General features: G+C 48.3%; 1 protein-coding gene across 4 annotated transcripts in view; it reads right to left on the bottom strand.

Moving 5' to 3' along the window:
• The window catches only part of KLHL29 (kelch like family member 29), a 302,647-nt gene that overhangs the window by 223,222 nt on the left and 56,108 nt on the right, over nt 1-23,317 (bottom strand). The gene's annotated exons all lie outside the window — the stretch shown is intronic.

The raw sequence follows: 23,317 nt of genomic DNA on the forward strand, positions 1-23,317 counted from the left end.
GATAGCAGGGGAAAGCTTTAATGTGATATGAGGGATTTGGACAGGTAAATAAGTTATTGTAAACTAATTCCACCTTGCGACAAGCTTCTCTCCAACAACGCAACGGGTCTTTCTCAGAGCCTCTTTCAACCCAAGCTTTTCCAGCAGCCACTGACAGAGACACACGCGAGCCATATCAAACAGCCATTTTCAAGCTGAAGGTGGCAAAAATATTATTTTTCCCAAGGAGTGAGCGTTCCCTTTACAATTAAGAAATAACCTCTGTGGGGAAGTGAAGGAAGCCAAGGTCACCATTTAATTTTGACACGGAGCCAAAGTCGTGAGTACATTTCCTCTACCAAGCTGATGTGAAGCACGCGGATGAATCGATCGCTTTGGCCACAAAGTATCGACAGTACTGGTGATAATAAACGATCGATGTATTTCTGGGAAAGATTCTTTGGCAGATACATCTTGGTGAAGGGAGAGGTCTGGGAGACAGCAGTCAGATCATTTTTAGATCCTTGAGAATTTTATTCATTCATTCATTCATTCCATAAATATTTGTTGAGTGTCTGTTGTGTGTCAGGCAATGTTCTAGGCACTGGGGATACATAAGTGAACAAAACAGAAAGAAAAAAAAATTCCTGCCCTAAGGGAGCTCATCTTCTAGTGGAGAGAAACAATAAACAATAAGCTTAAGAAATAAGTACAAATTGTACAGTATATTAAAAGGTAGTCAGTACCATGTATTAGAGAAGACAGAGCAGAAGATGAGCGTCAGAGGACTGAGCTCACAGGAGGGGGATGAGGGAGTGGGCTGTGTGGGAACCTGGGGTTGAGTGTTGGGCAGAGAGAAGAGCCAGTGCAAATGTCCTGGGGGGTGGGGGGAGCATACCTGTCGTGTTCCTGGGCCAGTAAGGAGCCCACTGTGGCTGGACAGGGAGAGTCTAGTAGGACACTCAGCTGGAGCTGTGAGTATCTAGATCGCTTAAGGCCTTGCAGGTCACTGTAAAAACTACTAACTGAGAGCCCAAGATCCTGGCCACCCAGTTTTAGAAGGAGCTCTCATTCTCTTGAGACAGACCTCCCAGGTGTATCAGCTTAATCTGCTTGCCATCCCTTCCACCCAGATGGCTCAGTGCTCCAGGCTGCGCGAGATGAACAGGGCATGGGCCAGGCTGGGGCTTGGAGGGGCCGTGGAGGGAGCAGAGCCACAAGGGTTGCCCAGCTTGTTCTGATGACAATGGGCTTATCTTTCTTCCTCTGTGGTCCCCAGAGGCCACTTCTAGAGGAGGTAATTGAAACAAAGTCCCGAATAAAAATACACTATACGCGAGGCCGAGTTCTTTGGGACTTTTCCCTAATATGCTTACAGAGAGATCCTGACTTGAGCTGACATGTTAGACAGTACAGGTTGTGCTGGATGTCTTGCCCAGGTCTGCCTTCCATGCTGTGTGTCCCTAAGGGGCTCACCTGATCTGCACAGAGCGCACCACTGGAGCTCGGACACCCTGCAACCCCTGGTCAGGGGCAGCCACTGCAGACACCAGCAGGAGACTAGGAACTGAGATGGGGTTGGGTATTTACTCCCCTCCTTGCCTCCCTCCTTGCAGTGGCTTCACGGGCTGGCCGTGACCCTCCACTGCAGTTCACGGGTACAGCTGGCATGTGGTGGGCCCCACAGAGCATCCTCTCTGTGCCCCGGCTTCCAGCTGGAAACTGCCCCATCCCACTGTGGGCTGGGGAGAGCCCTGGTGTGATCTCTGCACCCCGTGCCTACATCTTAGGAAAAGCCCTGTCTGACTCTCTCCCAACCACACATTTCAACATGCAGATTTCCTCTTAAGACCCTAGAAGGTACATTCTCGGGGGCGGTGGAGAGCAGGGCTTTGGAATCAGGGATCAGGCCGAATCCTGACACTGCCCCTTAGTTTTATGACACGGACTAAGGTATTTCATGTCTATGAACCTTCCTTTCTCACTCTTGGAACTAGAGGAACGGATGCATAATTAGCAGTGGCAGGCTCACTGTCTCAGCATTTCCACCACCCACTCCACCGCCCAGGGCCAGGAGCACCTCTTGGCTGACATCTTTGCCCACCCCAACCAGAAACTCCTCCCTCGAGGGGTTTCTACCTGTTCTCAGCTCCTATTTGGCATTAGCTGATGTCTCCGTGATTTTACTTATTCCCTCTTGCACTTCCATCCACTCAAGCTCTATTCCTTGCAGTCAAATCCCTGGCATCCGGAGAACAGTCGTTATCTTACTATTTGAATCTCTGGCCCACAGCACCCATCAAGAATGAACCCAGGAAACGACAGGGAGACAGGTACGGTTTTCTATCTCCAGGTGAGGCGAAGGCACCATCGGCAGGCTTGACTTTGACATCTGTGGTCAAACTGACCCTTTCTCTTCCACTCGTTTCATCATCAAACGGCAGCTTCCAGGGTCAAGAAGAATAAAATTAAAAAGCCAAGGGATGAGGGACTTTTTACTTTCGTTTTAAAAATCCAGTGGGTAGTAAGGCAACACCTGTGGAAGGGGTCTTACCTCCTTCCCACCTTGTCAAGGCACTTAAGAGATGCTAATTGAGTTTGACCGGGCATAAAGGCCAACAGGAAATTCCCTCCAATGGGGTCTGTGGGTTAAACAACTGCTGAATGATGCAAGGTGTTTAAAATTTAACCTAAAGAAATGTTTGAGACCGTTCTCATTCCGAGTCTATAAATAAAGATGGCTCCTGACATGAACCAAATTGATAGCCAAGAGAATTACAAATCAGGGCCCCAGGATTTTTTTTTTTTTTAGTTCCCTATAAAAGGTACCAATTTTTGGAGAGAAACCGCCCTGAAGAGAGGAGAAACCAATTAGAGAGTCTCCCATTTGATGCAGGATCAGAGACTAGCCCTGCCCGGGTCTTGACCAGGCTACCCAATTATTGCTCCAACGCCCGGGCCAGTCACCAGCCCTCAGCCAACTGGGAAGCAAGGATTCTTTCTTCCTCGGAAGGAAAAAGCAAAGCAGCTAGAGGCTGCACACTGTGGAAGAAAACCAGCTCCCACACCCACCTTCCTATCAGCCCAGGCTCAGGCCCCTGTGGCACCCCCGGGGTACGGGGCTTGCGGGCCTGCTCTGAATGTATCCTGCAAAAGGGGAACTCTCATTCACCTTCTCTCAAGAAGAGGGAGAAAACAGCCCATCCATTAATAACATCAACCACGGGTTCACCAAAGCCTGCAGGCATCTTGCCAACCCCAAAATAAACACTCTCCAAAGGTTTATCCATCAGGTTGGCGACAGTTCATGGGCTGAGGGGTCCGGAAGGCACTGCTTTTAAAGAAGAGAATGGACGCGTAGAGATGGATGCGAGAACCCACCCAACACAATGCGGAGGTTTCCTCTTTCCATTAAGGAGCCAGAACCGGCCACTGATGAGATCCATTACTTACTCTCAATGCTAGGGATGCACGGCCTGGCCGGCTTCTGTGCCGGCAGGTATTCTTCAGAGAAAGAGAGGATCTTCAGAGGCCACGACGCCTGACTGAGCTGGAGTAACGAAATTTTCATAATGCTTGGAGTTGACAAAGCCTTGCTCATGCCCATTCTCCGATTTACCTTTGCTCAGAAGTTTATATGAGTGGATTACAATTATTTTTCCTATTTTATAGATGGAAAATAAGAACGGCCCAAAGATACACAGCAAATACGTAAGGCAGGGAATGGAAATTGGAACTCCAGATTTGCGCCTTCCATCCCATGCTTTGTTCCAAATTCTTTAGCCGCCGTGTCCCTGGGGCCCTAATCGATGATGAGATTAGAGCTGTCCTGTGTTTGCTCTGCGGTTACCAGCCCTGGGCTGGATAAAAACACAGGTGTCAGCAGGTATCCTCATTCCAGCCTGGTCCTGGTGAGCCCAAACCAACCCTATGACCCGACTGGCCGCTGCCCCCCACCCCTTCACCTGCTTCTCCGCAGCCCCAGTGTGGTCAGGTTCCCAAGTGACCCCCCCCCCCCAACAGAGAAGCCACAGACTGGCCCCCACGCCTACCACGAAACCTCAGTCAGCACTAAGACAGTGCACTGGATTCTCCATTACTACCAACTCGGGCTTTCTCAACCTTTATTATCACTTCCCCCACCAAGAGAAAAATTCAATTCAATTCCATTGAAATTCTTTTTAACAAGTGACATTCAGTTCTGAAGGGGTAAGATTTTGTAGGGGAGGGTGGAGCTGCTGAGGGGCATAAGCCATTGCAGCATCGTGAGTTTTTGTGCCCTCCTTCACTCCTGGAATCCAGTTACACCCCCGCCCCACCCCTCGTATGCATTAACTTTCTCCAGACCTGCTGCTTCTGGACCCTTTCCTCAGGGCCCAGCATTGCCACCTCTTCTGCCTTAAACACCCCAGTTCCTCGTTCTCCCTCTTGCTCCCCACCCCCAGCACTGTCCTTAACGGTGGGCAGTCACCTGTTCTCTACTGCCGCCAGGCCTCCCCCCCACAACAGCCCCCAAGTGGCCCTGCTGTCGCCACGGGGATTGTGCTCAACCTCAGAATAGTCACGGCATCGCTGCCCCAAATCCCTCCATGGCAGGGGCCCCAGGGAACCCAGGCAAACCCTGACTCTTTCCATGCCCTGCGCTTCCACAGCGTCCACCGCCTGGGCTACCCGCCCTGCAGACACCCCCAGCTCTCCTTCTGTGACCGCACACCTGCTTCCCTCCCTGGATCTCCTCCCACCAGCCTTCACCCCTTCTCCCACTGAGAACTTCTCTTCAGAGTATAGACACTCTTAAGGAAAACTGCTGGAGAATGTCAAGTGCATGCTTGTCACCCAACGAAGTCTCTTGATGGCCCATCCCCAGGTCCCTCTTGGCTGGTCTGGGCAAGGAGAATGGGCAGAGAAGGAAAATGGGGTACCCGCACACAGACTGATTAGATCCTAAATTATGCCATGATCGTGCTCTGCCAGACACGAGGACTGAAACAGTGCAGAAAAAGAAAAAAGTTCAAATCAACCCCCTCCCCTACACACCCACCCCCTACACACCCCTCCCCTACACCCCCTCCATTGTCCGGTCACGCAGCCGACCCCTCAACAATTGCATTAACTAGGACCCACGTAACTCAGCCCCACCACTCAGCGCCAGCACGCATACCCTCCTCCACCCCCAGTTAATACACATGTGCTTATCACTGGAAGCGGACCTGGCACGACCTTTGCATTTTCGGAAGACCACAAGCTGAGGAGGGGGTGGAGGTGCCAGGGGACCCTCCCGCAGCCTGACTCGCCCGTGGTGGCATTGAGGACGTCGGCAGAGTGTGCAGCACCTGGCACCTAGTAGATGCTCAGTAAGGCTCTGTTGAAGGAAGGAAAATGCCTACCAGACTCGACTCGTTTTCTACAATTTTGCTTCACACATCTGGAAGTTCACACCATGGTTTCATGACTGGAATACAAACCAGCTAAAAAAAAAAAAATCAGACATTGCTTCCAGATTTCGCTCTTAGGAACAGGCCTGCATCCTCCCTTTAAATTGCAATAATTCCTTCCCAGATGTTGCTTCTCCTTCAGACCCATAAATTCCAGCTTTTCATGATGACGCGTCACATTTGTCTGGTGCTGTGGGCTCTCTGGAGTGCTCGTGCATCTTCTCTCCTTCATTAGACAGCCGTGCGGCCCCAGGAGAGGCGGGACGGGCGCTGACATCTCTAATTCACCGACAGGGAGGCCAGCTGCCGATGCCGCCAAGCTGGATTGCAGTGTGCATGGGGTCCCCTCTCCTTCCTGCGGCTGCAAAACCTGCAGTACCCCCTTTTCCAGCACCCCCCAGGTCTCCATGTGGGGTGGGGCATTTACAGAGGCTCACCCCCCGCCACGTTGGCCTCAGTGGTGCTGCGCACTTCAAACTCTGACTCAAGTGTGAGCGAGTCTCTTTCCTTGGTTCTCCCTGACCCTCCTGCCGGGCTGTACCATTTCAGTAAGACCTGTCTAGAATCTTGGAGTAAAACAGAACAATAGGCCCGTTGGTGGGCGGCAGCCGTGGACAGAAGAAGTCGTATGTGGCCAGACAGGCTGGCTCCCCAGCGGTCTCCAGGAGGGTCTACGGCCCCAGGCAGGTTTGTCCCAGCTCCACGGGGTGGCCTCCATCCTAGCATTAACCACAAAGGAACCTGCACTCAGGGAAGAGCCCACCTCAAGTCTGGACCACACAGGCAGAGACCGAGAGAGTGGGGCTTCTCCCTTTCTTTGCATCTTCCCTGTTCCTGTTTCTTATGAGGCCTGCCTCCTTCCTGGTGACTGGCCCTGAGGCTGTTTGTTTGAGTTCTTTGGTGTGGAGGGAGACTTTGACCTGTATCTTAAGCCCTCAAGGAGCCAACCACATCAGAAAACACCCGAGTCCTCTATCTGGGCCACAGCCGTCCACGTCAGGGGGCAGGAGACAGTTGTGGGGACAGGAGAAGCAGCCACCAAACCCGTTCACTGGACCTGGAGCCTGCTAGTGCCCAGGGGTCCACAGCATCTCCTGCCCCCTGGACACTCCCTGCCCACAGCTTTAGAGAGAAGCGGTGGGCAAAAGTGTCTTCACAGAGTAAAACATGTTGGGCTTCTAAACTCAGTGTGCTTCTGGTCTGCTCCGGGAGACACAGAGAGATCCGACTAGCCCTTCTCCCAACTAGGAGTCCCCACAGCCTGTGTGGCATGGTCAGAGCTTCCTCTGGATTTACATCCTAGTCCCCGTCGCAGGGGTTCAGGGCTGGCTCGGCCTGTGTGTGGTCAAGAGCATGTAGGAAAGGCACTCAGCATAGCCTGTGGCACGGATAATGGGCAGCTGTAACCATTATATAGCCAGGCCTGCTAACCGAAGCACATAGGTGCCCCTAAGATACCTACAGCGCCACGGGGAGGGCTGGGAACCACACGACGACGTGGTGCTGTCTCTCCCAGCACGTCTCCACAGAAGCGAGCACATGGGGACAAATGCATGGACGGGGATCTTCCCTAGGAGTCGGTGGAAGCGCGGGAGCCCTGGGTCCATCTGACCCTGGTCAGCTGCCATTCCCCGCCCCCTCCAGCTATGTTCCTGAATGTCCTCTGAGCTTCAGCCACCCCCTCCCCAACTCCAGGCCTGAGGGACGATGCCACTAAGCCTCCTGACCCCTCGCTCCACCTGGGTTCTGAACCCAAGCCTACAGGGCCAGCATCTGAAAACCACTGCCTCCTCACCCAGTAAAAAGCTGTTTTATTTGAGTAGATTTGAGGCTGTTTCTATACTCTCAGAGAGAAAAAAAAAATTGTGAAAGAAAAGCCTTTGGAGATTACAGTACTTTTTACCCAGATATGATGAGTTATCCATTTAAAAATAAACCACAGACAGGCATGTTTCTCCGTACCCAGGCAGAAAGCAGTCATTACCAGGAATTTCTCTAAGTTCTCTGCTTTTCTTGGCCAATATAGAAACAGCCTAGGAACTGAAAATAGAATTAGGAGCTAATTCTGTTTTCCTGATCTCTACCAACGTGTGCAGGCAAGTGGCTTGATGGCACCATGGCTTCATGTTCCACCCGAAAAAGAAATAATAATAAAACATGGAGCCGTGGCTCACCAGCTTCGAGGCAGTGCTGCGATCTAAACCAGCTACGGAGGAGCCAGGCCAGAGCCCAGAGCAGTCGATACGAGTGCACGGAATCACTGAGTTGCGGCCTGGCACGGCTTGATGTCCAGATACAGGCAAGAAACCAACGACAAGCGCAGGTGAGTGACAAGCTCAAGGTCACACAGCTGATCAGCAGGAGAGGGAGGACGGCAGTGCTGGCTTCCCAACTCCCCTGCTGACCTCTTTCTCCCCCTCATCTCTCTGCAGTTTAACTGGACCTGAAGACTCCAGGAAAGTCCCCTAGAAAGGTTAAACAACTTATCAAACCCGGTCTTCCTTCCTGCAGAAAGCCCCCCCTGTCTTCTCTCTCCTCTCCAGCGAGCAGTAAATCAAATATTCCTTGCTGCATTACTTTTCAAGCTCGATGTTTCTAAATCCAAAGACATCTATAAATAATACATACTCATTTATATGTACATTTAAAAGATTAAAAAAAAGCCATAACAAAGATACCTGTAGATTCTTCTGAATACTAATGGCCTATTTAAGACACAGTGGGAGCAAATGGCTACCGAGCCCAGGTAACCACACATTCAAACCTCCCTCCACTCCCTCCATCTCGGGCTGCGCCCTGGAGCGGGGAGCTCCATTCGGAGCACTCCATTCACTGCTTCTCTCCCACGGTCACATTTAGCCATCTGCTTCTTCTTTTATATGTGGGACTGTGTATTTTTTCCCTCTTCAGTTTTATATGAAACATTTAGCAATGAAGTAGCAAATAAAAATACTACATATCATCTAGAATTCATATAAAATTGTAGTTGGCTTGAACGCATCTAAAGGTTGATAAAAAGAAACACATAGATGCTTCTTAAAGGCTTATTTATATTTTATTACACATTACACACATCACACTTCATTGAGAAAATTTAGAAGTTGATGTGGTTCACTCTGTCACAAGCTGGCATGGCGAAGATTACCGCGTCTAGAGAACATTCTTCCTGTGGAACACAATGCACTTGCTTGCCGTTACCCCAGCAGACGAAAATGGCGCAAATAATCCATCAGCACTCACTTAGTCTTTGGAAAGAAGGGATTCTGTACTCCCCCCCCCCGCCCCGCCCCCGGAGTGTGCACTCTTGGCCTCGGCTAGCTACCCCATCCTCCACCCTGCTGATCCTCACTCTAACGTGAGGATGGGGCTGGAGCACCATCGCCTCTCAGCCGGACGCTCAGGCCAGCTAGAAGCCGGCAGAGTTGGCATCCGCCCCGTCACACACCCACATGCAGAAATACAGGATGTCACAAGGCTGCGGATGCTAAGGGCTAAGTTAACAAGACTCCTGGGACTGAGGGTGGTTGGAGGAGGGAGGGCTCCCGGCGGCAGGAAGGCTCTATGTCGGGGCGAACTCTAGGTCCTGGAGGATGAGAACCTGCAGGGTCAGCATGGAGACCAGAAGGTTGATGGGTGCTTTGGGGATATCAATGCCTCTCCCACAGAGAGAGGCAGGAGATGGAAAGTGTCAGCAGGTGACGCCCAGGCTGGGGAAGGGGCAGGGCACTGACAGCCTCTGTTATGGCAGGTAAGTGTGGGGGCTCTCTTTTGCACCTCAGTACTGCCGGGGATTGCAGCCTCAGCCCCTGTTCTGTTGCTTGGTCTCTGCGACTCCCCTCCCCTTCTGCATAACAGGGAGACACACACTGCTGGCCACAGTAGGAGACCTTGAGTTTGCTCATCCCCACAGCACATGCCATGTCAAATGTGTTTGTAGCGGGATCATCTGCTATCTGTCCGCCGTGCGGAAACCTTGTATGAAAAATAACACTGAGGAGCAAATTAAGTGATCTGTCTGCGAGCAGCCTGTTTAGATGAGGAAGGGCTGCTGTTGACAAATCTATGAAAATTATACATAAATTATCTAAAAGCACACAGACACATGTTCAGAATGAGGACCCTGATTATGAGCATTTTAAATACAACCCGGATTAAATCATCTTGTCTCCCTTGAATGAAGGAATAATAATTAAGAGAAGAGGTGGGAGAAATCAATTATACCCATCACCTTCCCGACCAAAAAAAAAAAGAAAAAAAGTTAAGAATTTTCACTTTTCAGGATGAGGATGTCTTAACACACTGATACGTCTGGGGTGTTGCCAAGAATCCTCTATAAAATGGGTTATGGGACAGAGGGATCCAGAGAAGCCCCTGGGGGCCCTTAAAATGGGAAGAGGAAAGTAGGGAGGCCAGGTGTGCCTCTCCCTGGGGAGCAGGACCCGGATAAGGATTTAAGGTGATTGGTTTATTTGGGGAGTGATTTCAGAAAGCTAGGGAAGTCATACAGGTAAGTGAAGAAAGCCAAGACAGACCGCCATAAATGAGCAGGTCACTGTTGTAGGCACCCAGGCCAATCTCACTGGGGACCTCTGGGGGACAGAGAGGGGCATGTCTCAGAGGCACCCCTCACATCCTGAGGTGTGAGGTAGCTGGAGCATTTCCCCCCAACTCCCCTTTCTCCTAGGCTTAGAGCTGCTGCCAGAGAATGAACCCCCCTGGCATTTTAGGTCTGCCCTAAGGGGTCAGCAAAGTCTCTGGGGGTGCAGGGTTGGGGAGGATCCTGGGAAAATGAAATTCTAGCATGTGCAAACACACAATGTTGGAAACTTATAACCTCTGATTACTTGGATGGAATTCAATTTGCCATTTTCAAAAGTCTAACAAAAACAGACTAACCCCCCCCATGTAATCACTGAATAATATTATAATCATTTTTGCGTGGAAATTGCATTATTTCCCTGATGGAAGCATACGCTTTGCACCTCTCAGGGCTTCACCCGCTACATTACTTTTCAAAGTATGAAGTAGCAGGTTCCAATTATCTGAAAAAAATTTAAAACAGTAACAGCACAATACATAGTGTGATCCAGACGGAAAGAATACACATTCTCCAGGACAGGCACCTTGATTCGTGGCTGTAACTGTTAAACACATTTCAGGTAATATAGTGATAATGGACATTAATAGTAGCAATAGTGCTGAAGTGCTGGAATATAATCATTTCTGATTATATTACTATTTCCTTTTGTGGAGCACAGTGCATATTTCCAAACGACTCTATGCTCATTAAAAGACACAAAAGCCCAGCGGCGGTTGGCAGAAAGGTGGCCGGAAGGGGCTTGCAGTTCCTGGTGCTTGGAAGGTGGGGAAAGATGGTGGCCCGGAGTTTCTGGAGGGCCCAGCAGCCCCAGCCCCAGCCTCGGTGATCCAGCTCCATCAGAGCCCTCTGCCTGCATTTGCAGACGTCGGCTGCTGAATGCCCGTATGTGCAATGTAGCAAGCTGACAGGTTTTAAAGGAGAATTTGGTAAATTAAAAAATGTTTGTTTATGCCCCAATACATGACTATCTTTACCTTCACCTCCCATTATCCCTCAGAAGAAGGGGGTTGCCTTATCTTCAATATACCCAATATATTGATTAATAAATTCTTTATCAAGAAAAGGACATCTCACAGGGCACTCTCTCACCTAATGTAGCAAAAACAGAGGCAGTAATTATTCTTGGGATGATGGCTTCATAATTTTAGCTTCCGGATATTGTTGGAAACAAGACTGAAAGGTCACTTTAGAAAAGACACCCGACAATGGCTAATTGCTGCAAGAGATGGTGAACGTTCACCTGTGAGGCAAATGGAAACAAACACAACAATGTCACAACTGATAGGAATTGGGACTGGTGGCTTGGGACAGAATGTCAAAGGAAGGTATAACCCCCGGATTCAGAAAGTGGCTTCTCCTGAACACTTGGATGGAAGTGAGAATCAGGAGCTCTGGAAAACTGTCAGAGGACTCAAAGAAGCTGCTCTAGTGGGGTGTCTGGCTGGCTCAGTCCGTACGGCCCATGACTCTTGAACTCAGGGTCGTGAGTTCAAGCCCGACGTTGGGCATGGAGCCTACTTAACAAACAAACAAACAAAGCTGCTGCAGTGATAAAGAGTACACTGGAACAAAACAGTCGCTGGAGTTGAAACTGCACGTGACAGGCCTGAATGAGGACTTGTGAAATCTACCAGTGGAAAAAGTCGTATTTTAAAGTTAGCATGTTATAGATTATGTCATTTTAAAAATGTGTAACTAAAGCAATTAATTATATAAGTAAATGGTAAGCTATCTATACTACCACAATATACTCTATGTCTGTGTATCATACTATAGACGCGTACGTCTATTTTCCAAAAAATTCATATATTCAGGCTGGCTAAAAAGGTTTTTTTCAGAGACCTTTTCTTTGGGACAGTGGGGGAATATCTTATATTTGGGTGGAAAGTTAGTTTTCTTAGCACTGTCGCGGGGTGGGTCACCATCCTGGCAAAGACCTAATTTAATCTACAAATCAAAGCCATCAGGGACACTAGACAATCTTCAGTTCAACAGTTCCTTCATTGTACGGATGTGAAATCTGAAGCCCAGAGAACTCTCTGTCCTACCAAGGAATCCTTAAATGAAGAAGTGAAACGTACAGGAAAATCTAGAAAATCTGAACACGGCTTCTCCCGTGGATACCCCATGTGCCAGTGGTTAGGCCTAAGGCTCTTCATCTGTCAAGTGGGGGTAATTTGGGGCTATCCTCAAAGAATCTACCTGTAGTGGGTTATTCTACAGCATTGCAGTGTTTGACTTCTCTTCAGGATGTTTTCCCTCTGGATCACAGACCAGTTTGCATTTCTGAAGGCCTGCGAGAACCCTACCACTGCCTTAAAAAAAAAAAAAAATGAAGACATGTTTATTGAAATGCCTACCTAAAGATGAAAATGTATGTCCGCTCTTCTTTTCAAATGGAAGGAAACTGCTGAAAGGTGCCAGGCAGGAGTGGTCTTCTGGTCCTACCACTGCCTGTCACCCTTGGCTTCCCTGAGCCGCAAAATCTCTTCTCCCCTCTGGCCTGGAGCAGTCCCTTCCACCTGCAATCCCCGGGACCCCGCCATTCATGCCTGTCAGTGCCGGGCTGGGGCTGCCCACTGGACCACCCATCCTGATACAAGGAGGGGCTGTTTTTACTAGAAGGTGGGAAAGCCAGATCTGTGCTGGCTCACGATGCAGCTTTGGGTGCTGAGACCCACTTTAAATTTTATGAGTCATGCAGATCCACTTTCCCCCCCAGCAAAGAGGGAGGAGAAAGGGTATGTGAGGATGGGGTGCCCTGATGGAAGAGTTACATGAGGTTCCTGGGGTCCACTGAAAGGTCCCAGGCAGCAAAGACCAAGTTTGAGTTCCCAGAAGCATGCTTCTCTCAAGTGTTTGTCTTTCGACGGGACATTTCAGCCACAGAGTGCCTAAAAACTCACAGCTACATGAGAACTCCTAATCAGGAAGGATTAAGCTGGCTACCTCGGGGCCACACTCCTCAGAGCTGCAGGCGTGGGATTCCTGGAGCAGCTGCAGCAAACGCTGGAACATAGGAATTATGAATCGAGACCCTGAGGATGCTCAAGTCTGGTTCCAGAGCCCAGATTCAAAAGGGAGACGGGAAGAACTGCATCTCATGCTTGTCTGCGAGCCCTGTCTCAGTCAAGCCTGGCTCCCCCACGTCCTAGTCATATGATGTCGAGCCAGCCTCACGACTCCTCTGCCTCAGTCTCCTCAGCTGTAAACTGTGGTAACCAGAGCACTTCCGCCATACGGTTGTTGGGAGACCGAAGGAAGTCATTCAATAAAGTACTCAGAAACATGCCTGACGCTCAGTAAATGTTCGTGAGTTTTGTTTGATCTCACCTGCCACCAGAATGAGCTTAAGACGCAAATCAGGTTTGCTCTCATTTGGAATCCTTCAGTGGCCTCCCACTGAAAAGGTAAAATCCGAAACACTTGGCACGGTTTCTATGGCTCCGACCCTATTCTAGTGACTTCTGGCCTTACTGCCTGCGACACCTCCACCCTGAGCTCCCAGAAGCTCCTGAGCATGCCCCGTGTTCTCCCATGCCTTCGAGCCTTTCCACAGGTGCTGTCTCCACCTGTCCTGTCTGTCCCTCATCTCTTGCTTGGCCAGCTCCACTGTGCATGCCTAAGTGCTCCAGGCTCCTCCAGTTACCACATGCACACATTTACTGAGGCGCACTGTACTCTAGTCATATTTTGGACCAGACATTTCTTTGTGGAAGGCGCTGTCCTGTGCCATGTAGGTGGTTAGCAGCATTCCTGGCCTCTACCCACTAGATGCCAGTAGCATCCCTCTCTCCCTCACCCCCAAGTTGTGACAATCAGGAATAACTACCACCCCCAAGGTAGAAAAGGGGACAGAATTACCCATGGCTGATGACCACTGCACTATAAGCCCCTGGGACACCTAGGCTATAACTTACTCATTTCTATATCACTGGGGCCTTGTCCAGTAGTTGGCAAATAATAAGCGCTCAATAAATGCCCACTGGAAAAGAAAGAAGGAAATAAAATGAATTTATGCTCATAACATAGTAAACCCCTGCCCCCCCCCAGGAGATAAGCATGTGGGATCAAATAATGAGTAAATGAATAAGACAGCATTTGATAAGCCACTAAACACACAGTATGGGTGTTGAACAAACAAGAGCCTCTCGTCATTTCAGTATCTTAAAGAAGAATGTCAACCCCCCATCGCCTCCTGGTTTCCCCACTATCTGTCCTATTCAGCTGCTCTGCGTCCCAGTGAAACTTCTGCAGGAGTTTGCCTGGGCTTTCTGTCGGCTTCCTTACCTGCCATTCCCTCCCGAGCCCAACACGCCGTCTCCAGTTCTCTTGCTAAGGGCACCAACCCATCTCCCTGTTGCTAAATCCAGTGGAATGTTTCCACTCTCCAACTCGTTGGCTCTCTCAGAAGCCTTCCACACTGATGACCACTCCTGGGAGGCAGGGTTGATAGTCTGATATTTAGTAACTGCTGGGGCATGGGTACCAACCCATCACAGCACATGTGCTGACCAGTCAGAATGGCCACGGAGTATCCGTGGCCAGGTCCACTGTGCTGTGTGTATAGGCTTAATAGAAAAGCCTTGCTTGAAACACTCTCTCCTTGAGCTCCTGAGCCACAGCAGTCTCCCGTTTCCTCCCTCCCTCTGGCTATTAAGTATCCGAGTTCCTTGAAGATTTTTCCTAGGCTCCCTTCTTTTTACTCTGTTCTCTTCGCCCAGATGATCTAAGCCATGCTCAAGGCTTCAGGTACCCTCTCATACTGACAACTCCTCAAAGCATGTGACTTGCAGTCCCCACCTTTCCTCTGGGCTCCAGATCCGTACATCTCCCTTGCTCACCTGACACCTCTAATTGGATGTCTCAAAGGCAGCTCAACCTATCATGCTTCTTCCTCTGACCAAAACAAAATACAAGCCAAGCACAACAAAAAACCAGGGGACTTCCCCAGTGCTGCAGATCTCAGTAGACAGCACCTCTACCCATCTCATTGTAGAACTTGACAGCTAGCCATCCTGCAGGCTCTCTCCCTCCCTATGCACCCTTCAGCACTCCTTCTGAAAGATCTTTTATCTCCATCTACTTCTCTTCACCTCCATTACCACTTTCCTCTCTTGCAACAGGCCTTCTACTTGGTCTCCCTGAATCTTCACTTGTTCTTCTCTGATCTGTTCTCGTGTTGCAGCCTGAGAGATTTTTCTCAAAATGCAAATCTGGTTCTTTTTCTCCTCATGCTTTAAGCCTTCCTCATTAGTCTCAGATAGACTGGAGCTCCAGCATGGCCCCAAGCCTGGGCATGGACTGGTTACTGCCTCATCTTACCCCTCCTCTCTGTTCTCTACACACCACCACACTGGCCTTCTTTAGGTTTCTGGAATGTTCCATACTCCTGCCATAGGGCCTTTCTATGTGCTGTTTCTTCTCTCTCTTCACCTGGTTATGCTAATTCAAAGCCTAAATCAAGCATCAAGCCTTCCTTGACCTGAGACTCTATCACATCTCTGGTTTGCAGAGCTATGAGAATATATCTTTCCTTCAAGCACCAGTGTTCATAATTTATGTTTGTGATTATATGATTTATTTCTGTCTTCTTAGCCTAGAGCGTAAGTCCCAACAGGTAGAGACTATATCCATTTTTGTTTACCTCTCTGTTTCTAGTCCAGAGGTCAGCAAACAACGATCTTTGGGCCAAATCCAACCCCTTACCTATTTTTGTTAATAAAGTTTTATTGGAACAAAGCTATACCCATGCATTTACGTATTGTTTATGGTTGCTTTCACCCTACAAGAGTTGGGTAGTTGCAACAAAGACAATATGGCTCTCAAAGCTTAAAATATTTACTGCACAGAAAACGTCTGCCAGCCCCTGCTCTAGTCAGAACACCAGCACCTAGCAGAAAGCAGACATTCAATACAAATTTGTTAAATGACTGAGTAAACGGGCAAGCTGAAAAAATGAGCTTCTGATATATGATTTGGTGTCTGCTGTATGTCTCAAATAAGTCCTCTCTATGGCAATGCTGGCCACCGGCAGACCTGCATTGGAGCCCAAGGGGGCTGGTATTAACGTGCTGACTCTCATTCTCTTCTTTAGGAGCAGATTCCTTAAAATTTCTTTGGATTCTCTGCCAACAGGTCATTCCAGGCAAGGAGGGGGCCCTTCACCTGACTACAGGGCGTTTGCTCTTGGTGCTTCAAAGCCTGAGAAACTCATTGGCTATCCCACAGCAGCCAGACCCTGTCACAATCCTATGACAGCCCTAAAGGAAGAAAGGGAATTCCAGAGCCACGCCCAACCTCAGGGACACTGGAGGGACTGCATGGGTCTAAAGAAGTCTCAAACACCCTGTGGGGACAGAGCCCAGAACCACACCAAAACCCCTAATGGGACAAAACCAAAGCATAGAACCAAAAGAGAGAACTAATAACTCCTGGCTCTCTCTTCCTAGCCCAGACCTCCAGGACTCTGCAGCTCCAGGCTACCGCCACCCACAGGAAAAGAGTGCCTTAATCACTCCGGCCCCCAAAGACCTGGCCATTCCTTGTTCAGAGCCCATTTTGAGTTCAGCCATTTTGGTCACACATTATCCTGTAGTGGTCCCTGTGTTTGCAGGAGGGTTCCTGCCTCGATACCCTGCACGATCTCCGAGCGGGGCCTGCTTTATGCTTCTCTTTCTGTCACCACCCCTTCCGGCTCCAACCCCTGGATCAGGAAGGCACAGAGTAAGGCACACAGGAGGGTCTCAGCAAACACTTAGGAAAGGCAAACTGGCTCCAAACCGCACTGCCTCTGACACCTGAGAGGCTGATTGCTGCCACCCAGCTCCCTTCTGCCTGGGCCTGTGTCTTCTATGGCATGCCTGACCTGGAGTGACCCTGCCTCCCCCCTGCCCTCTGCTCAGCGCAGTCCCAGCTGGGCCCTGTCAGCACATTTCAAACCAGCCTGGGGGCATCCCCCCATCCAGTCCTGTAGGCTTATTGGCAGGGATCTTCTGGAGCTGCCATCCCGGTAAAATTCCAAAGCCCAAAGTAGCCACCTTTTTTGTTTTTTTTGATGGGGGAAGACTCCAGAATTTTAATACTCATAAATAAGTTGTAGCAAATTCCCCAAGCAGTGATAAAGCTGGATTCAGGCTGAAGCTTTAAACGTGGCAGAAACAAAAAAATGCAATGTGAGCATTTACACCAAAGCGCAAATAGCCAGAAACCCGCAGAGTTGGTGCGGGAGAATGTTTCCGGCTCTTCACTCATGGGTGCTAGACGCATGCATCACGTGGCTTTACTAGAGAAAGAGTTTCACATTTAGTTCTCAGATGTTTTGTGAAGATCCACAGAAAAGAGAACGAATACTCCTGAGCAAAGCTCAAAGCACTGCTCCAAATATTCTAGAACATCCTCTTCCATCTGCATCTTCCTGGGTCCCTGGCACGGCTCTATGAACACCTGGGCACTAAAGGGACCCCACTGGGGGCTCTGTGGAGGCAGCCACGGCCCCCACTGCATCAAGGGCTCAGCCTCCAAAGTGTCCTCTGCCTTGGCTTCTCCATTTACAAACATGGAGAGGATGTTGGCTCCTGTCGTCCATCAAACAGGAATCTGCTCAGAAAATAAATCCTTTGAAACAGGTGTGATGGCTCAATGAGTCTGCTAGGGCTGTCATAACGAAATACCACAGAATGGGGGGCTTAAACAACAGAAATTCACTGTCTCACGGTTCTGGAGGCTGGAGGTCCAGAATCAAGGTATGGGCAGCTCTGGTTTCCCTGGGGGCCTTTTGCCTTGGCTTACATGGCTGCCTTCTCACTGTTCCTCACACAGTATTTCCTTTATCCACATTGCTGGTGTGTCTCCGTGGGTCTAAATTTCCTCTTTTTATAAGGACATCACATGACCTTACTTAACCTCAATTACTCCTTTAAATGTCTATCGCCGAATACTGTCACATTCTGAGGTACTAGGGGTTAGGGCTTCAACAGATCAGTTCTGTGGGGGTACAAATTCAGTGTATAACAGTCTTAGCAGAATTAAGGAAAGTGGGAGGCCCCCCTTCTGTTGATACTTCACTAATGGCACACTTGTCTGCCCTCAGAGGAAGTTTTTGAGCAGAAAGGTGAATCAAATTCATAACCGAAATATCTCCTGTTAACTGGATTTCCATTTTTTTATTTGTTTTTTACAAAGACCTCACTAAAAACAGACAAATTAATGATGACGATAGCAGTAACAGTCATGGTAGACCAACCAACCACCAACCGTACCAAGCAAAGCCACACACACATTTAACTTCAAATAGCTTGAAGTTGACAAGAATGTCACTCTGAACTGTAACATTTGTAAAACATATTAGTTAATGTTTCTAGAGAGCGTTGTAAGTCAGTCACAAGAGACCATGGATTATCTACAAATGGCCCAATTTTACGGGTGAACCAAAACTTGTTCACCAATTATTTAAGAGACAAAAATTAGACAACACTTCTACCAAAAGGAGCCAGAGCCAAGAAGAGAGAAGAGGCTGGTCTGGAAGCACCAGAGGGGGGGGGTCTTATTTCGTTCACAGTACACTTGTCTCCAGAGACTACAAACCGATCGAACACAGGGTGTGGACGTGAGGAAAAAATAAACGTGCCCCCACCTCCCGTTTCTACAAGGGGTCTCAGTATAAAATCCTTAGCTCCCCAACAGCGGGAGTGTCCGTGGGGTGCTGTGCAGGGCACTGAGTGGGGGGTGGCTGGCTGTTCATCCGCCTTCTACACCAGGCCCTGGGCATGGCGTCTGGCGGGCAGTGAGCACCTGGAAATACTTGTTGTGTGGAATTAAAAAAAACATTCATGGGGTGCCTGGGTGGCTCAGTTGTTAAGCGTCTGCCTTTGGCTCAGGGTGTGATCCCAGAGTCCTGGGATTGAGCTCCGTATCAGGCTCCCTGCTCAACGGGGAGCCTGCTTCTCCCTCTCCCACTCCCCCTGCTTGTGTTCCCTCTCTCGCTGGCTGTCTCTCTGTCAAATAAATAAATAATATCTTTAAAAAAATTTAAAAAATTAAAAAACATTCATTGCAGAAGACACGTGGGCAAGGGGAAGACTGCCGAAAAATGCAGGAATGTAGGGAGAGCAAGACTCCCAGAGAAACTTGGAGCTGAGCAGTCTACCAATCGTGAGTGGCTGTGCACACGAAATCAATCATTATTCAGTTTTCTGATGTGATTATAAAAGGAAGCGGAATAAAGTGGAATAAATAACTGCTTTAAAATGTGTAACCTGTGTCTTTTCAAAAACAAACTCCAGATTTTTTAAGGAGTATATAACAAAGTTATAGAAGACATCAAGACTAGACTTCCTATAGACCAATTTAAAACCTGGAGTGGGGGGGGGGGGGAGAAAATCCAGCCAATGAAGCATAAAAATAAACCTATTTTTAAAACAATTACTCAGTGAAATAAAGAATAAACATACTAGCCTGTTCTTTTACTGAGCTCACCCTACAGTATGATTCAGGGAGTCTCCGTCACCAGGTGAGTGGGACGGGAGGCAGGGGGAGGCAGGAAGCGGCCGACACAGGAGGCTAAGAAGAAATGTTACAGCCTGAGCATAAAGGGCTTGGGTGTTAGGTTAAGGATTTTGTATTTTCTCCTCCAGAAGGGGGGAGACAACAGAAGTTTTATAGAAATAAGTGACTACATCAAATGTGAATTTTTCGGAAGATGACTCACCGATGAAAAACCCCTAATGAAAACAGTAGCCATCAGTTGAAACAAATACAAAACAATTAGGCATTGCACACGATCTTCAAAGCAGGCATGTTCTCTTGATTTGCTGTCTTCAATGACCAGTGGATAGTGAGTGAGCCATTGGTCTCGTGGTTAGGGCTGCTGCCCTGATTTCAAACACTATAAATTCTCAAACGCTGTTCTAAAACATCTTCCTTTTTAAAGAGTAAATGCAGGTCCAGTAAAAAATGCTGCAGTTTGCCAGTCGTTAAGAGTAAACCTGAATTTTCTTCATCAAAGGGGAAAAAAAAAGCCCTAAAATACCAAGTCCCTCTCATTTTATGATCTTGCTTTTTCTAAATATTCATATAAGCTGACCTTTTCAAGGCATTGCCTGGAACTGAAAACATGCTCGTAATAAATTGTGTTTCTCTGGCTTAATTGAAACAGTGTCTTTGCCACGAGTCAGAGGCACTGGCTTTCATTTCTCAGCGTGCCTGGAGAAGCAGAGTCAGTGAGGCATCACAGGGCTACTGGGGCCTGGCAGGGGGCTCTGGTTCCAGGGGAAAGGCCTACTGCACACTCCCAGCAAGGCTTGTGAGTGTGTGTGTGCACGTAGATGTGTGTGCAAGACCCTTCTCCTGCACTTCCCATCTTTGAATTCTCCAAAGTGCTTTCCTGGGATGGTAACCAGGGACCAGGGGCACCTTTGGCAGCCTGGTGATGCCTGTGGACACCTTTCCGGAATCATGTGTTTAAATCCATAAAATAAAGTACATAAGATGATAAAGGAGACCAACTTCGTTTAAGCATAGTTTTCAAAACACTAAAACCCAAAATGTTAATGTAGTAGTAAATGTCCTTCCTTATTAGTGCATTAAATAATAAACTCAAGCGTTTGTTTAAAACTGCCATAACTTCAGAGCAGTGATGAGTGCAAATGATATTTTGAGGCATGTGCAACAAGGATGAAAATGTCTGTGATCCTACTTGTGACAAAGTCATGGGTCCTGCTCATACTGCCGTGGTTCGTTGCCTACATTCATAAATTGAAGAAAATGCTAACTTTCATTGGAAAGAAAAGACACATCCCCCCCCTTTGTATTCACAGACTTGTTGTGCTAGACCAAGTACAGAAAACAATTAACCCGATAAATGTGCCATGTAATGCTCTCAGGTGGGGATGCTGTTGCTCAACTCTATTTAATCACAAAGCACTTCTCTTAAAGTTTTGGGAACACTGCGGCTCTGGCCTGTTGTGAAGATTTAACGAGAAGTCCCTGCCCTTATTTTTGCATGTTTAAGAAAGAGGCCATAATGCAGAGATAAGGAGCGGGAGAATCTATCTAAGGCCTTGACAGATACCCTGTGGTCATTCGGGCCCCTGTGACATGCTCCTTACAAGGACGCTTCTCAGAGTCTGGGGAGGAAGAGGGGCGGCGTGCTTTGCCCAAGGTGACGCACTGTTCCAACCAGAAGGACTGCCGCTCGGGAATGCCATTACTCTGCGTTTTCAGGTGCGGCCAGTGTGGGCTGGAATCCTGGTTCTGCCATTACTGGCTGTGGGACTTTAAGGTCATGTTTCTTTCCTGTGTCCATTTCCTTACTGGCTAATGGGCATCTCTCTCTCTCTCTCTCTTAGTTTCAGAGGTAGAGTTCAGTGATTCATCAGTTGCATATAACACCCAGGGCTCATTACAAGTGTCCTCCTTAATGCCCATCACCCAGTGACCCCATCCCCCGGCCATCTCTTTTTCATAGAGTTTTGTAAGGAGAAGATGAGATAATACGACACGTCAATGTTTAGAACATCCTGGCCCGAAATAAGCATTCCATAAATGCTAGCCATTTTTATTATTTATTGTGGCCCCGTCTCAGGCCAAGACGATGTCTTGGTTACTACACTAATGTTTCCTCTTTCATTCTCCAAGTGTCTGAAATGAAGCAAAGGCCTAGAAATAGGGGGTGGGTTCTTTTCCAGAGTCCTTATACGGCAGGGAGGAAAATGCTATACCTTACAGGTTTTTTTTCCAATAGTATTTCTGAAAAGTCTCAATATGGGAGACAACAAATCCTCAAGTTTCAGAGAAATCCTACCTTTGTGCCCTACGCGGGCCACTGCTGCATTTTCTGTCACCTTATACAGCATAAGTAGTTCTGGGGGCCAAAGATACTGCCAGAAGCACATGAGGATTAAGTCACATTTGGGTTATATTAACCAGCTGATAATGGTGGGGGTGAGGGAGTGTTTGCCACACAGTTTCCAGAGATGCTGGACCCTCATGTCAGTAAGAGAACATTGCAGGCTTAGATAAGAAACACTTCAGAAATTTTACTTTTAGTTATTTTTTGTGAAACACACACTTTATAAAAGGAGACAACAGAGTTCTTGTTCTTTAGAAGTTTACAATCTCTCAGGGGAGACAAACCCAGACATGGAAAGACATAAAAATACACACAGAAACCACAGTCCCAGTACAAATGGCGTGGGTACACAGAAGCACAGCACTAGGGCTCTGGGGTGGGGGATTCTGTCTTCTTACTGTCTACCGAACACAGCCTCCTTGATCTCAAGTTCTACCCACCTGGAGATGGAAAGAAGAATCCTCCAAAAGGAAGTCAGTAAGTATCTCAGGCTTGAGAGATATGTTTTGTTTTATTTTATCCTGGGACCTTTGTAAATGTGTTTGTATCATTTTTATAGTTAATAATATTAATGTAGCACACCTTGGCAAATAAGAACAAAGGGGGTGGCTCCTTTCCATGAGGGCTGTGACAAGACTTACTCTCTCCCAACTTGAGAGTAAAAATATTGAGGACACGAAAGGTGGCGATAGCGGGAGGAAAGCAAGCCGTCGCACTCCGGGTGCCGTTCCCAGAACTGTTTAATTCTTTTGAACCCCAAAGCCCAAAGAGGGGCCATAAGACTGCTTTGGGAAAAGGGGCTGGGTGCAGGAGGCTGCTGACTTGGCTGAGAACTTGCAAGGCACATGCAGGGTTACCCAGACCCTGGGACACAGGTGCAGCCCTGATGGGAAGAAGTGTGCAAAGGGCAGTAAATGTTTGCTGAAGGAATGAACACAGAGAGGCAGGGTGCCTCAAGGGGAGCTAGACAGGTCTTCGGGGAAGGCCAGGACAAGAAAGATGGCAAGAACACAGGCTTACTGAACTCTGTGTCCCAGCTCAGCTCAAAGCCTTTATGTGTGTTAACCCAGTGAACTTTGCGGGACAGAGCACTGGAACTCTCCTCATATTAAGGTGGGGAAACTGAGGCACAGAGATGTTAAGCCATTTGCTAAAGCCCACCCAGTCAGTTGGCTGTGGAGTCAGGATTCAAACGCACTCCTCTGCCTTCAAAGACAAAAAAACTTACTTAATTTATGCTAAGTGAAAGAATCCAGTCCCTAAAGACCACATATTATATGATTTCATTTGTTTGGTATGTCCATAATAAGGAAATCCGCAGAGACAGGAGGTAGACTTGTGGTTGCCAGGGATCGGGGAAGAAGGGAATGGGGGATGAGTGCTAATGGGTGTGGGTTTGTTTTTGGGGTAATGAAAATATTGACCATGGTGATGGCTGCACGTATGTGTGAC

This window comes from Ursus arctos, unplaced genomic scaffold, assembly GCF_023065955.2.
Source record: "Ursus arctos isolate Adak ecotype North America unplaced genomic scaffold, UrsArc2.0 scaffold_8, whole genome shotgun sequence".
Classification (NCBI taxonomy): Eukaryota; Metazoa; Chordata; class Mammalia; order Carnivora; family Ursidae; genus Ursus; species Ursus arctos.